This window comes from Buteo buteo, chromosome 24 (genome assembly GCF_964188355.1).
Source record: "Buteo buteo chromosome 24, bButBut1.hap1.1, whole genome shotgun sequence".
In the NCBI taxonomy this organism is placed as follows: domain Eukaryota; kingdom Metazoa; phylum Chordata; class Aves; order Accipitriformes; family Accipitridae; genus Buteo; species Buteo buteo.
Genome location: NC_134194.1, coordinates 14,042,919 through 14,056,833, shown reverse-complemented (window position 1 = coordinate 14,056,833; position 13,915 = coordinate 14,042,919). Strand labels below are relative to the sequence as shown.

At 36.4% G+C, this 13,915-nt stretch overlaps 1 protein-coding gene across 2 annotated transcripts in view; it reads left to right on the top strand.

The window, feature by feature from the left end:
• Positions 1-13,915, top strand: part of GABRB2 (gamma-aminobutyric acid type A receptor subunit beta2) — a 171,677-nt gene that overhangs the window by 28,934 nt on the left and 128,828 nt on the right. The gene's annotated exons all lie outside the window — the stretch shown is intronic.

Below are 13,915 nucleotides of genomic sequence, written 5' to 3'. Positions count from 1 at the left end.
GGAAGTAATTTTTTTTTGCCTAGCCCAAAGCTGGGTAGTTTGGCAGTGTTAGCTCTGGCCTTTCCATATTTGCTGAGAAAGGAATGCATTTTTGTGCAACTGTTCGCATTCTTCTCACTGTAATATTCTTTCTTATGTCAAATCTTCAGGCAGACTAAGTCGCTGGTTGTCTGGAGGAACACTTAGGTTACAGATTTTAAAGGAATCAATATGCTTCTTCCATGCTTTTGGAAGTATTAAGATGCATTGAATAGCAATAGTTACAAATCCAAAGCCTCAGATAAAAGTAAACCAATTTTTCACCTCAGTAGCAATAAAGGTGCCTTCCCTCCCCCTTCCCTTCTTTTGGCATCACCCTCCCTTCCTCACACAATCAACAGGGTGAGAAACTTGTAATGACTTTTACCTGCATCCCTGAGAAGGCTCTATGGTAGAAATAATTACAGTTGGGAAAATCTGTTTTATTCCGCTCAGTTTTGTTCATGTGTTTTTAAAGGAGAGTAGTTTATGTAATAAATGCAACGAGATGACTTATGGGAGGTCTTGCTCATAGGGCAGAAAAAGATTCAGGAAGACAAATGTCCTGTCAAGCCAAAGCAACACCTATTAGCCACAGAAGAATGGTCAAGATAGAGAAGTTTGGACCTCAAGAGCTACTTCAGCATGATTTTGAAAGGGTTTGGGTTTGGTTTTTTATTTGTTTGGGTTTTTTTAAATTAGTCATATGCTGGGCACTTTGACTGGTTTCAGAGTGCATTTGTAGTTACATTAACTAGGGTAAAAATTAGGTAATCCGTGAGTCCTTTAGCTTCAAGGCAGTATCTGTGTTAGCATCTGGTTTTGGAAAGAACAAAAGCATGTCATTCAAAGATTTGCATCTTCCTGCAAGGCTTCTGTTAGAAGGAAACATTAACTGAAATACTGACTTTAATAGGGAAAAGAATTTTTGACCGCTGTTTTTCTATAAACACTTGGGGAGTACACTTGTCTCGACATTTGCTTTGTTTGTGCATTGCTCTAGAGATAATTGGCTTTTGAAGATAGCTTTTAAGGATGTTACAGAAATAATTCTCACATTTTATGAATTACTGGGGACAGAAGAGAGCAATTCTCTATTCACCTGCATAGATTCTCAGTGGCCAAATTATCATGTATATGCTATACACTAATTTCACATCTAATCTGAAGCAGGAAGAATCTGGAGAGTCTTTCGCACTCTGAAAAACGCATCTGTATCATTGTGGGCGTTTGGGGGAATGATCAGAAATTATCAAAACTAAAGAGGGAAATATCTGTGGTTCAGGGCAGTTCTGATATTATGTATCTGATATTCAGAGCAGTTTTAGCAGAGGGAAGACACTGGAATTGCTGGTACTGCAACTTCTTTCTGTTAAGGGTCTATTCTGGTTCATTATCCTGCTCTATTTTACACTTGTAAGTTCATTGGCATTGAGTTTAAGATTAAATGAGCCTATTTATGACTACATAAATATGGTCACCAATTTTAAGTGTCCTTCTCTGACTTTTTTTTTTCCTTCAGTATATGGCAATGCACAAGTTTATACATTTGGAGTTTATGATAATACCTCATTAATATATCTAATCATGTTTTACAGTAGGATCATGGTACCCCTTAATTAAAGGAAACTGTTATTATCTTGTTTAAAGCAACATAAGTTTTTAGTCAGCAAATCAAATTATGGTAAAATATGTTGTCTGCATATTTGTTTTTTTAAAATATAATTGTTATAGTTGTGAAAAGCATAGTGGTGTGTTGGAGTTATTGCTGATGCATACTTTGTAATGTGGAATGGAAAAAGATCCATATTTTTCAGGACTCATTCTACAAAGTATGTCAGAAGTTCTCAAATCAAGTATTTGAATAATGGTTATGGCTTAAGGTGAGCATGTTACTAGTGATTATACAGAATGTGGCTCTGCTAAATACTGAAGAACCAAAAAGAGTAGATATCCTTAAAATGTAACTTTTTTATTAATTGTTGTCTTGCCCTGTAATGATTATTAATAGTGTATGTAATCTGTGCTGGTCAGGCAGGGGTTTTTTAGGTGTGTCATTTGCTGTATAGTTGGCTATGGTTTTATTGTGTCCACAAATTATCACTTACTATAATTTAGTCATGAGAATGTGGATTGAGTATAGGTATGCAGCTCTCTCACTGCAAGTGTGATGTCTTCAGAAAATTATTACATTTATTGCAGGACTGTTACACCTTTGCTGTGTGTGGGGGTTGTCTGTGGTTTGGGGTTGTTTAGGGATTTTTTTAATGTTTCTTAGAACAGAATCTGAAGCTTCTCATCCAGGGTGTTAGGTCTATTCTGGATAGCTCTAATCTGTTATGAATAAGTATTACTAATAACTTACAAACTTGTTTACAAAATTTCTTGCTTGCACCATGTGCGAAATTTAATGCAGAAGTGGAAATTCTTACTTTTTTGTAAGAGCATTTAGATTTCACAAAACTAAAAAGAGAATTTTGCACTTCCGTAGTATCTGTTAAGCTCTGACATTAGTAATGCAGTATTTATCTGAAGATAATCAGGTCAGCTTTTTATGAGGGAGGCAAAAATTAACAAGAAAAATTGCACATAGCACTCTGGAAACAAAAAAGGTAGATAGACAATGGGTTTGCAAATAAAAAAAGATGTTACCAGCTGTGTTATAGATTGGTCGCTGGGGCTTTAGTGTGGGATAATTAACTCTACCTTACATAAGGTAAATTATGCTTTCATTCTTTGGGTGCTACTAATGAAAGGCCCTTTAGGAAAACGTAGAATGAACTGTAGGATCAATTTTTAAGTCTGTCTGGTGCTGTTTACTTTAGCTACCACATTACCGTATGCCACAGGGAGTATAAGGAAGCAAATAACAATCCTTTATTCAGACATAAACAAACACAAACATGCAGCACATGCAGTTTGAGTCTACCTCTAGAACATTAATGGTTTCGTAGTGTCTGCTGAGATAAGTTTAAGAATCTATAGATTTCTGGCCAAATGGTAGTAAATTTTGGCATGTCCAGGTCTTCTAATAGTGTACATAGATACTTCCCCCAGTAGGAAAACATAGCTTAATTTACAGAATGTCTTAAGTGGTTTGTTCCTGATTACAAAAGAAGTTTGTAGAAGGCAGAGGAACATAACTGAGGTTTAGTGTCCAAATTGCTGGATGATCACTAGACCGTCAAACAAGGAAGGGAGACTGCATAAAGAGAGAGGAGGGTAGAAATGCCCTGGGCCTAGCTTGCCCTCCCAGATTAAAAATGAAAGAAAAATTAAAAATGTCAAGGCTGTGTGCTTTCGAGTTCCTTGAGAGGACCATTTTAAGATTTTATGTCATGCCAGCTTTACATGCATACAATTTCCTGGTCTGAACTGGACAAGTGCTGATGACATAAGTTACCTCTGAATTACTGATTTATATGGATGGTTTACTTGTGACAGATCCAGTGCTTTTATTTATTGTGAAAGTTCCCTGAGAAATTACTCATAATTCAGATAAATACAAATTGAAAGAAAAAATAATGCAATAAAGAGAGTTCTGTGAGATACTACAAAGCTTGAAGTTTCTAAAAGGAACCATGTAAGCTATATTGTAACATCTAGTTTTAAACACAAAATCCATGACAGGTAATTAGTGGTAGCTGAATGACAACTACACTAAGCAAAAAAAAATATTGGAAGCAAGCTTATAAAAATCAACACTTTTATAAAGTTTTTACTGTAGAGCTCCTCTATTAGTTGCTGAAATGAACATGATTATCGTTAGAACAGTCTTGTTTCTCCTTCTAGTGATTGTCTGTTTTACTATAGCTATGCGTGTGTTTGAAGCTCCAAATTTCAAGATATTTTTAGTAGTTAAAATGTGAAATGGATTTTTTTGTTGTGCCTTTGTTGTTCTCAAGTGCCTGCTGTCTGAGTTATAGGCAAGTTTAATTTTTTACTATATTCAGCTGGACCATAGGGGAATCCTTGCTTTAATTAGTAAATTGCTTTTCAGTTATGTTTTTCCATAAACTAATCATGGTTGAGTTTGCATTGCACTGCAGTGCTTATGCTCTCTGTCAAGTTTGTGTTAGGAAGCCAGCTCACCAGCTGTGAAGGAAGGAAACCAGCCAGTGGGTAGTACTTTCTTAAATCTGGAGATGCTTATTCAGCACTGAAATACCAGGCTATGAACTGATGCACAGAAAATTTCAGATTCTTCAGCTTGTATGTCCTGATACTGGAAACTCTGAAAAGCCTCTTGGCCACAGCTGCATCACCAGTGTGCAAGCCATCACGTGTCTCAGGAGAGATGCTCTTGCCCCCTCACTTACGTGCCATGAACCCACCAATAGCACTGAGCAGACCTTCTTCACTAGCAGTCATGTGTGCAACAAGAGTCAAGTTACCACTGCTGTTGCTGAGGTTCTTAGCCCATATGGCTCTGGACTCCCTGATGGGTTTCCATTTTAATATGAACAATCTTTGCACTGTCTTCAAATGTGTAAGCACTTCTTTCTTCAACAGCATTATCCAACAGTTAGGGCAACTTCCTTGCTTCTTTATACGTTTTGGGGTGGCTGTTGCTGAGCCAGCACTTTGTCTACAGTAGCTCCATCCACTGTTGTTGTATGGTGTTGTGGTTTAACCCCAGCTGACAGCTAAGCACCACAGCGGGATGGGCGAGAGAATCAAGGGGGAGGGAAGAAAAAGTAAAGCTCGTGGGTTGAAATAAAGACAGTTTAATAGGACAGAAAAGGAAGAAAATTATAATAGTGGTAATAATAATGATTGTGATAATGATCATGAAATATCCAAACCAGTGATGCACAGTGCAGTTGCTCAGCACTCGCCAAACGATGCCCAGCCAGTTCCTCAGCAGTGGCTCCTGGCCAGCTTTCCCCCCAGTTTATATATCGGGCATGATGTCACATGGTATGGACTATCCCTTTGGCCAGTTTGGGTCAGCTGTCCTGGCTGTGTCCCCTCCCAACTTCTTGTACCCCTCCAGCCTTCTTGCTGGCTGGGCATGAGAAGCTGAAAAGTCCTTGACTTAGTTGTTGCGAAGTAGTGTTTCTACTAAAAACATCAGTGTGTTATCAACATTATTCTCATACTAAATCCAAACCACAACTCTATACCATCTACTGGGAAGAAAATTAACTCTGTCCCAGTTGAAACCAGGACATATGGTCTTAGTAAGAGCTATGGACAGACACCAAGGCACTTGCCAACAAGCCCTGCCATCGGAGTTCTCTCTTCTTTTTACACTAGACTGCCCCACAGGCCATCCCAAAATCTCCATCCACCTAAAGAAAATGTCGAACACGTCTGAAGATGCAGCCAGTCCATGGATGTGTGAAACCTTGCTCAAACCAACTGCTTTTCCCTCAGGTGAAGAAGGATTGCAGGGCCTTTTCAAGAAGTTGCTTGTTCATCTCAGTGCAGAAATTCAGAAAACAAACATTTTTAAAGTAGTGATTGAGTCATGCTTCTGAGACTTTGAACAAATCTCAGAGTTAAGTTATTACTGCTTTGAGGCCCACACTGTGCAGGAGTGGTGCATGAACAATGAGTCAAAGGAAAAGAGCAGTCTACTTTCTTTAGATACCTGAAATCTTTGAAATATGATGCCCCCATGTCCTCCATCCCCTCTTTCTTGGCATATAGCATGCCTCATTCTGAAGGTTGAAAGGACTCCAACCTTTCATGCTGGTGCTATAAAACACATCCAAGTTTCTGTGTGCTAGTGAATGGTGGCAAATCCAAGTAGAAAAGCATACTTTTCCTTTAAGGTAAGTATTTCTCCATATCTGCTTCTGCTCATTCTGCTAAGCTCTACTGTAAGGTGGGGCAAGTCTTAGTTTCTCTGTCTACAAAATGGCCATAAAACTTATATATATAATGTTATTTGAGACTTGGCTGAGGTTTATATGCTTGGATTAAAGGTTGCAAATGCTGCAGGGATCTGTAGGGGGTCAGCTCAAATGCTGCAAGTTCAGTGCAGCACGTCTGAGCAACTGTTGTTCTGTCGCAACAGCAGGTATCAGATCAAATGATTGAATCAACATACCCTATTCAGGATAATAGAAATGTCATTTGTAGTAGAATATTATCATAGGATTAATGTCCCTTGCTTTGCAAATAAATGGCTTAGCTGTGCCTTGGCATTTAATAGCAGCAGGAGACCATTATCCTCTAACAATGCACTGTTTCATTGACATTATCTCTTAAGTAACACTGTATTACAGAAAGAAATTGTCTAGGCGTGTTTCCTTCTACACAGAAAACAAAATGTAAATGTAAAGTTTATGTTAGTTCATGCAGCTAATTTCTGTTGATCTTCTGTGTCTTCCCTTCATTGAGATAGGATTGTGAGCAGGGGCAATTCTCGAGGTGTTAAGATTTTCTTATGGTTTGAACAAAATGAAGAACAATCTTTTTGATGATGCTTTGTGGGGGGAATAATCTTAAAACTTTAATTAGAAAACCTTACAAGCTAACCTTCTACATTTTTGGAAGACAGATAATGATATGTGGTTGTCTGGTTTTGTTGGCCTTTTTTTGTCAGTGCTTTATTTTTTGGGGCTTCAGCCTTGGTAACAGACAGGCTTTTTTGGTGGAGGTGTTGTTCCTTACTACACAAGGTCCTGGATTCTGCCATGTGTTGTATGATACTAGCAAGCCATTTTCTGCAGTAATTTTCTTGGCTATTTGTCTCTATCTTTCACCAAATTCCTAGTGCTCAGTGCAAAATCATCTACTAGACTTTTAAAAAAAAAAAAAAAAGTCAGGGAATAAATTGCTTAGCCTGTTCCATGGTAGAAATTATATTTGTATCTGGAGATCTCTGTAGCATGACCCATATTCTCAAAAGCCATAACTTGTGTTCTTTCATTCCTGTACTTGCCTCATTGTCATTTTCCTTCCTTGAATTTGCAAATATGTGGTTTTCTTTTGTGGAACTGTTACTTTCTTACTTATGTAAGAAACTTCCTAATGTCCTGTTACTTTCATATTTTGCCCAGATGTGGGATATCCTTAGATAGTTGCAGATAAGTTTGCTTGGCATAAGAAAATTACATCTTTAACGGACAGACATGCAGAACATCGGTTAATAAGTCTGCAATATGGCCACTAAAATCCATATGTGAAAGGCTGGAGCAGTCTGCCAGAGGGAGGTACCAAACTGATTTCTGAAAGCTTAGTTATGTCCACATTTAAAGCTTGTTGTTCATGTATTGCAGGATGGCACCTGTTGCTTTGAGTGGTCTTTTACTGAGTTTTATGTATGATGTATGGTTCTTTTTCATAAGACACATAACAATATTTTTTTTTACAAGGTGTTTTAACTGAAAGTTTGAAACTTGCAGTTAAGTTGCCTCAGGTTGTTGCTAGACTCCAGACTTTCTGTTCTATGTTGTAGTTGGGACATTTTAGTAATTTTATACTTATTTTACATATATGGTGTGGGATATTGTAAGCTGGGTTTGGATAACCTGTTCAGTTAGTTAGAGTAAGATGTAGTCATTGAAACACCATCTTATGGGAAGAAAGAAAAAAGAACAAGAGATTACGTAGGCAAACAGATCACTGCAAGAACAAATAAAAATCAAAATAATGAACAATAAATTAAAATGAATATGTAGAAACATCAGTGTGTGTGGAGGAATTGCTTAATATCCTTGAACCCCTCTAGGCAGAAAACCAAACTAAGCCATAGTTTGATTTCCTTAGATATTAAAAACTATCCGTTACGGTTGCTTTATCACAAGAAAATTTCAGCAATTTTGATTTGACATGTGCTCCACTTAAATACTTTCAATGCATAATAACATTATTCTTGATCTAGAACAGTAGATAGAAAAAGCTGTCTTGCAGAACCAGAAATTCGTGAAATTAGGATGCTTTTATGAACAAGTAACTTGCTGTTAGACATGTATATCCAGAGGTTTCTTATACAGAATTGAAAAGGCTTTCTGGCTTTATGTCAAAAGTTGTGCACTTCATATTGCGTTCTTTTCAATTTACTGAGCCCTTGAGTCTACCTATTGTGAAATTATGGTGCGTTATGGTATATAGGCTATGCTGTTGCTGTTATCTTTGATATGAAATGCCCATTGCTTGCATTAAACAAAAAAGACTGAGGTTTTACTGTACTCTAATACAGACCATTATGGAAAAGGGGGGAGGAATTTTCAGGGTTTTCCTTAGGGTTGTTACCGGAGGTTTTCCCAGAGGTTAGGTGGTTCTGTATTCATAAGATGATTGTATGCAACATAGAGGCAGAGTAAAAGATTGGAAAAATTTTTAAGCAGCTGACAGGTGAACCTAACTGCTGTAATTAGCATATTGGACTAGGTGTAATGTGGAACAAGACCAGAATCAAAGCTCCCCTGCTCAGACAGACCCTCTGCCTGTTTGGCTGCAGAATCTTGCTGGTTTGTACATTTGTATAAGAGATCTTAAAATATCTGTGGTAAAACTAACAATGCCGTGTCTCTGATGGCCATATTAACAACTAAACAGATGGACACTTTATAAATACTTAAGCTAAGAATAATCCTGTAATCTATAACCCGGTCTGGGAGACAGATAAGTGAATTGGAGAGATCCAAGGGAATCAAAGTCAACATACCTTTTTCTCTGAAATGCCAGATGAGATTAATTCTCAAAACATTGTCAAGGGCTGTGGAATAAACACTAGCTACCTTTATGGGAAGAAAGAAAGGTACATTTAGTTAGCATGAGAATATAAACTGAAAGGCTGCATTAACCCCCCAAAATAGGTCTACCATGCTCAGGTTGACCAGGTGGACATAAAGGAAATTATATAAATGTTTCAAAACATTGCATGAAGATGGAGAAAAAGTACATAAGAACAAGTCAAAAGTAAAAAATGTTATCTCTTTTTGTCAAGCATCTTTCATAGGTGTGAAGCTATTAGTTCTTTCAGTGCTCAGTTTTTATGTATCAGAGAATACATTGCCAGTACTGGGGGATTTAAATGGGTATATTTTTCTACAGATAACACTGTTTGGTATAAAAGGATGCAAAAAATTGTTAGTCTTTGAAGAAGCAAAAGAATTCTATTACCATTTCTAAATGTGAATTTTTGAATGTCATCCGCCAGTTTTCCTATGTCATGGTAGGACCGAGAGGTACTGAAGTCCAATCCTTAGGATAACCTGTCTCATCTAACGGTGTATTCTATACAGGAAGAAACTAATGTTCTTCTGCCAGTGTATTTTTTTCAGTTTGAGAACAAAATGAGATAGTTATTTGAGCAAAATAAGACCACTATTATCACTTGTACAGGTTAATACAGCTTCATGTCATGGCATGAAATTTCAGTAATAAAACTGAGGGAAATACTAAGGTACTTAAAAAAAAAAAAATTTAAAATCATTCTTGGAATTTTCCCTTCTAGTTTTTAACCCAAAGTACAACTTGAGTGGCTGGTTATTTTGAAGCAAAATGGTGGCAGACATTATAATTTTGTCATTTATAGTCTGTCTTCAAACAATACTGAAGAGCAAATTGGTCCTATTGTATTATCAGTAATCAATGTAAGTGGCCAGTGTGGAAGAGGAAGCCCAATACGCAGACTACCTTTACAGATCTTTTTAAATACTTATTAATAGTTAATAGAGGTTAGGGACTAATTTATTAAAATTCTCAGCAAACCCTTCCAGATGTGACATGATTAACATATTTAATAAATGCCTAAGAATAGTAATATATGGCTATGAGTGATTCAGAATGTGACCTAGAAGTATGTGCTATGAAGAGACAGTAACACATAGTTGTATATTTTAAACCAAAAGTTTCATAGAAGAATTAAGAAGTGCTTTACTGCTTTATTAGCTCCAGGTTTAACTTGAATTTTACCTCCAAATTAACATAGTGCATTAGTGCACTATGCATAGTGCATCCATTTGCATGCACACAACTCTAGCACAGGTTAAATGATACCTTAAACTCAGGTTGTCTGCTATGTCAAAAGATCTGGGTTAAAGCATGAATACTGTTGACACTAGAACGGAAAGGCACCTATCGTCTGCTGCTGAAAGACCACAGCAAACTGCCTAAGTCTTGTTCTGCACCATCCACTCCTACTTAAAGCAAGGTTGGCTTCTGCGCTACATGGAAATAATGTGTGTTAATGTTAGAGTGAAGAGAACCCTTGACTGCATAATGAAAGTGCTGGCCTATTTACTATGAACAAAAAACACTGAAGGATCATCTGTAAGGTAGCTGCATTTTTCATGACATGACATTAGGAAAACTATGAAAAGAAATTAATCTGTGTATTTTTAATTGTTCCTGATACTTTAAATATTTAGCTATATATGAAAATGTTCACTTAATGTATTAGTCATATGCAACAATATAAGTGTGGGTAAGATCATTTGCTTTCATTTCAATTTTTCTCTAGAAGTAGATGGAGACAAAAAAAGCTTTTTCTCAGGGTTGCTTACAACAAAGTGAGGTAACTTCATTAACAGTCTTATGCACTTATGTCCCGTTTATCCTTTCCCACATTCTGTTGAGCTGACTTTAGGAAGTGCATTATCATTTTGTGGCAGTATAAAGTACCCTTAAAACTACAAATTATTTGAATTATTGTGATCTATTACATTTCTGATAGCGCCCTGAATTCTTGAGGTAGGAAGCTAAGACGCAAGTCACTGAAGTTCGGAAGTGAAAAAGGTTTGCCGTTTTTTTTTCTTTCTCATTTTATTTCCTTTTCTCTTTTTGATTAGGGGTCTCAATTCAGATAATTCTCTGCTGGTTGTGTGATGGCACATTGTCCTAAGAAGAACATTTTTCCATAAACATTTGTTCCATAAGTAATTTTAACTAATGTCAAATACTTATGAATCATCCTCTTATCACTTACAAAAAAAGAACTTTTAGTCTTCCATCTGCTTCTCCTTAATTTTCAGCTTTATTACACATGCAATTACAATTTTCCTCTTCTAAATAATTCACTGCACAGTTCATTTCACACAGAAGGTAAATGAATAAAAATTTGTTTTCTTTAGCATTAGCCTGTCTGTTTTCTATGCATGGCTGGCAGCCAGGAATATTAGATTTCAACATCCAATTTTTAGAAGTGTGAGTTTTAGTGTTAATAATAGATAATATGTATGGGTATTGTGTAAATTATCCAATGGTTGGAATCTGAATCTTCTTTTGCCTGATTTTACCCCTTCATTTCGTTGTCTGTTCTGTTCTAAGCGGAAAGGCTAATTATACTGAACTAGGATGAATGTAAAAAGTTGCTATTGTGCTACAAATAAGCACAGACTAATGGATACACTGAGGTTTCCTTATCAACTAGAAAGTTCTTGTGTGATTGCACTGTTCTTGAACATAGGAGTTAAAAAATAAAATATAAATACCAGCTTCTTCACCTGCCTGCCCCCCCCCCCAAAAAAAAAACAACCAAACAAACCCCAAAACAAACAAATAACCCAACCCAAAGAACAAACCCACAATCTGACACTGATGGGAGTGGAAAGAAGTTTTCTCACAAAATCCAGACTGTGACACCTGAAAAGGGTTAAGAAAGTATTTAGAAGTTATTAGCAGATTACTTAGTGGTGGTTGATTTAAGGTTCTTTCACTTTGTTTGAAACATCTGACTGACTGTTGGCAGGGGAAGAACTTTTTTGATGGTCTGCTCAGGTTTCCATTATCATGCAGAGGGATAGTTTCTGAATGATGAGGGAGGGGTCATGTCCTCATTTTAAAATTATTGTTGATGGACAACCTGCCAGGATATTCACAGCACCCTTTAAGACTGCATAACAGATTAAAAATTTGTTCTAAATAACAGATTAGATCTAACTCATTCAGTTGGCATTTGATGTACTACCATGTTCCAAAGCAGTGAAAATCCATATATTGTAGTACTAAAGCGTCATGGTGTCCTTAAGAAATATACCTAGTAATTCAGTACTTCTGTCTGTTTTGTTGTAACTTCATTGGGGTAAAACTTAACTAAATCAAGGTCTTGTGATTATAGAAGTTGAAGTCTATGGTCTGGACTTGTATGTTTCTGATTAAGTCATGCAAATAGTTATTTACAATTATGAATCTTGATATAGCAGAGTGCAGAAATAAATTCTTAAGAAAAAATACATTGAGAAGTTTATGGCAGTGTTGTGGTTTGGTTTTCGTTTGTTTGTTGTTTTTTTTTTTTTTTTTTCATTTTAACACCCTTGTGTTCCTTTGACTCATATTAAAGGAATCACACGTAAGGATTTAGAATAAACTCATACTAGGGACTAAAAAAGATATTGCTGTTTATTTAACTGTTTAGTGTTTAATTTTTTACACAGTATAACAGCAATGTAAATAAAATGCAAGTGAAATAAAGTTACTAGAAATACAGTAGGGTACATAGAGGCTTTCCTTGCGCCCAGATCTAGAGAAATAAGGATCTAAATAGAAACTCAGAATCAAAAAGAATCTTAAGAAGAATCCATTTATAAATGGCTCGTATGTATCATCAGTTCAGAGAAGTTCAGAATTGTGACTGTCTGTATTAATAGTCTATAGAATTCAATTTTTTTTCAAAGCCGTATACTGAAGTTTGGCCATGATTTCACTAGGTGTTGGATTACCAGACCTATGTGAAGTTTTGTGCCTAAAAATCTCTGGGCCTTCATGAAAATGCAAAAATGGACTATTTTTTTGCCTGTGAATTTACCTGGTGGGTTGTTTGGGTTTGTTTTGGTTTTTTTTTTTGTTTTGTTTTGGGTTTTTGGGGCGGGGGGGTTGGTTTTAAGATCTTTCTCAGTATTGATTTGCTAAAGTGCTCAAAGCATCTTTGGCAAGCACTGAAGGATATGCTTCAAGCACCTAACACTTTCCTCAGGAGAGGTGCTTTCATGGAGTATGTATTTGCCTTCCATTCATGCAAACTTTGTTATAATTAATTTTAGATTTTCTTTTCTATTTCATCTAAAGAGTCTAATTCTCACATGTTCTGAGAGCATCTTCAGTCATAAATGTTCCTTGGTGACTAGCACAAACAAGCAGATACTAAGATTCATATTTCAGTGAGTTCCTATAAATAAGTGTGTTCGAGAGTGCATGCAGCATAACTGTAACTCGTTAATTATGAACTGCTATAGATAATCATGTTATGCCGTAGGCCAGTTGAGGTCTAGCTTGACTTTTTGAACACTGCAGAGATGAGGAGATAATTTAAGACGAGTACTTAATTGTAGTATTTGGTGACATTAATAACAAGTTGTCTAATGCAAGAAATTAAGCAATTAATTTAGGGCGTACTTGTCTCAAAGTGTTCATAGAACAGCCCAGGTTGGAAGGGACCTTGAAAGATCAAACATTCTTGCCTACATTCCTTGTTCTTCCCCCTTCACCCCCGCTGAAAAAAGCCCTCAAAATTTTGCAGTAGTTTTGTAGATAAGACCATGAGTTAGAATACTAGTCTCTGTGCCTGGGCTATCAGGCACAGTGTTTTCATTAGAGATACCAGTGCAATAACAATATACTCCAAGCATCCATAATATATTGTGGTAAAGGGGAGCAGAGCTTTGGTACAGGTAGCAAAGTACTACTATATCAAGTAACAAAACAAAAAGCAAACAATAAAGGATTTGTGTTAGTATTATAAATAAAAACTTCAAACTGATTTGTATGTTAGTGGTAAGTGACAATAAATAAGCCACTTTGAGTAAAATCAATAAAAGACATTTCCAGGAAGAGTGTGTAAGTGGTGGTTCTGAAATGCTGTTTGAAATTAATAGTTACTGTTTGTTTGTTCAGAAGACTTTTGTTTAACATACTAGGATTGACTTAGGTACCGGGATAGTAAGGCCCTGAGGCAATATAAATGTTTATAATAGCAAGATCTATTGAGTAGGATTTTCAA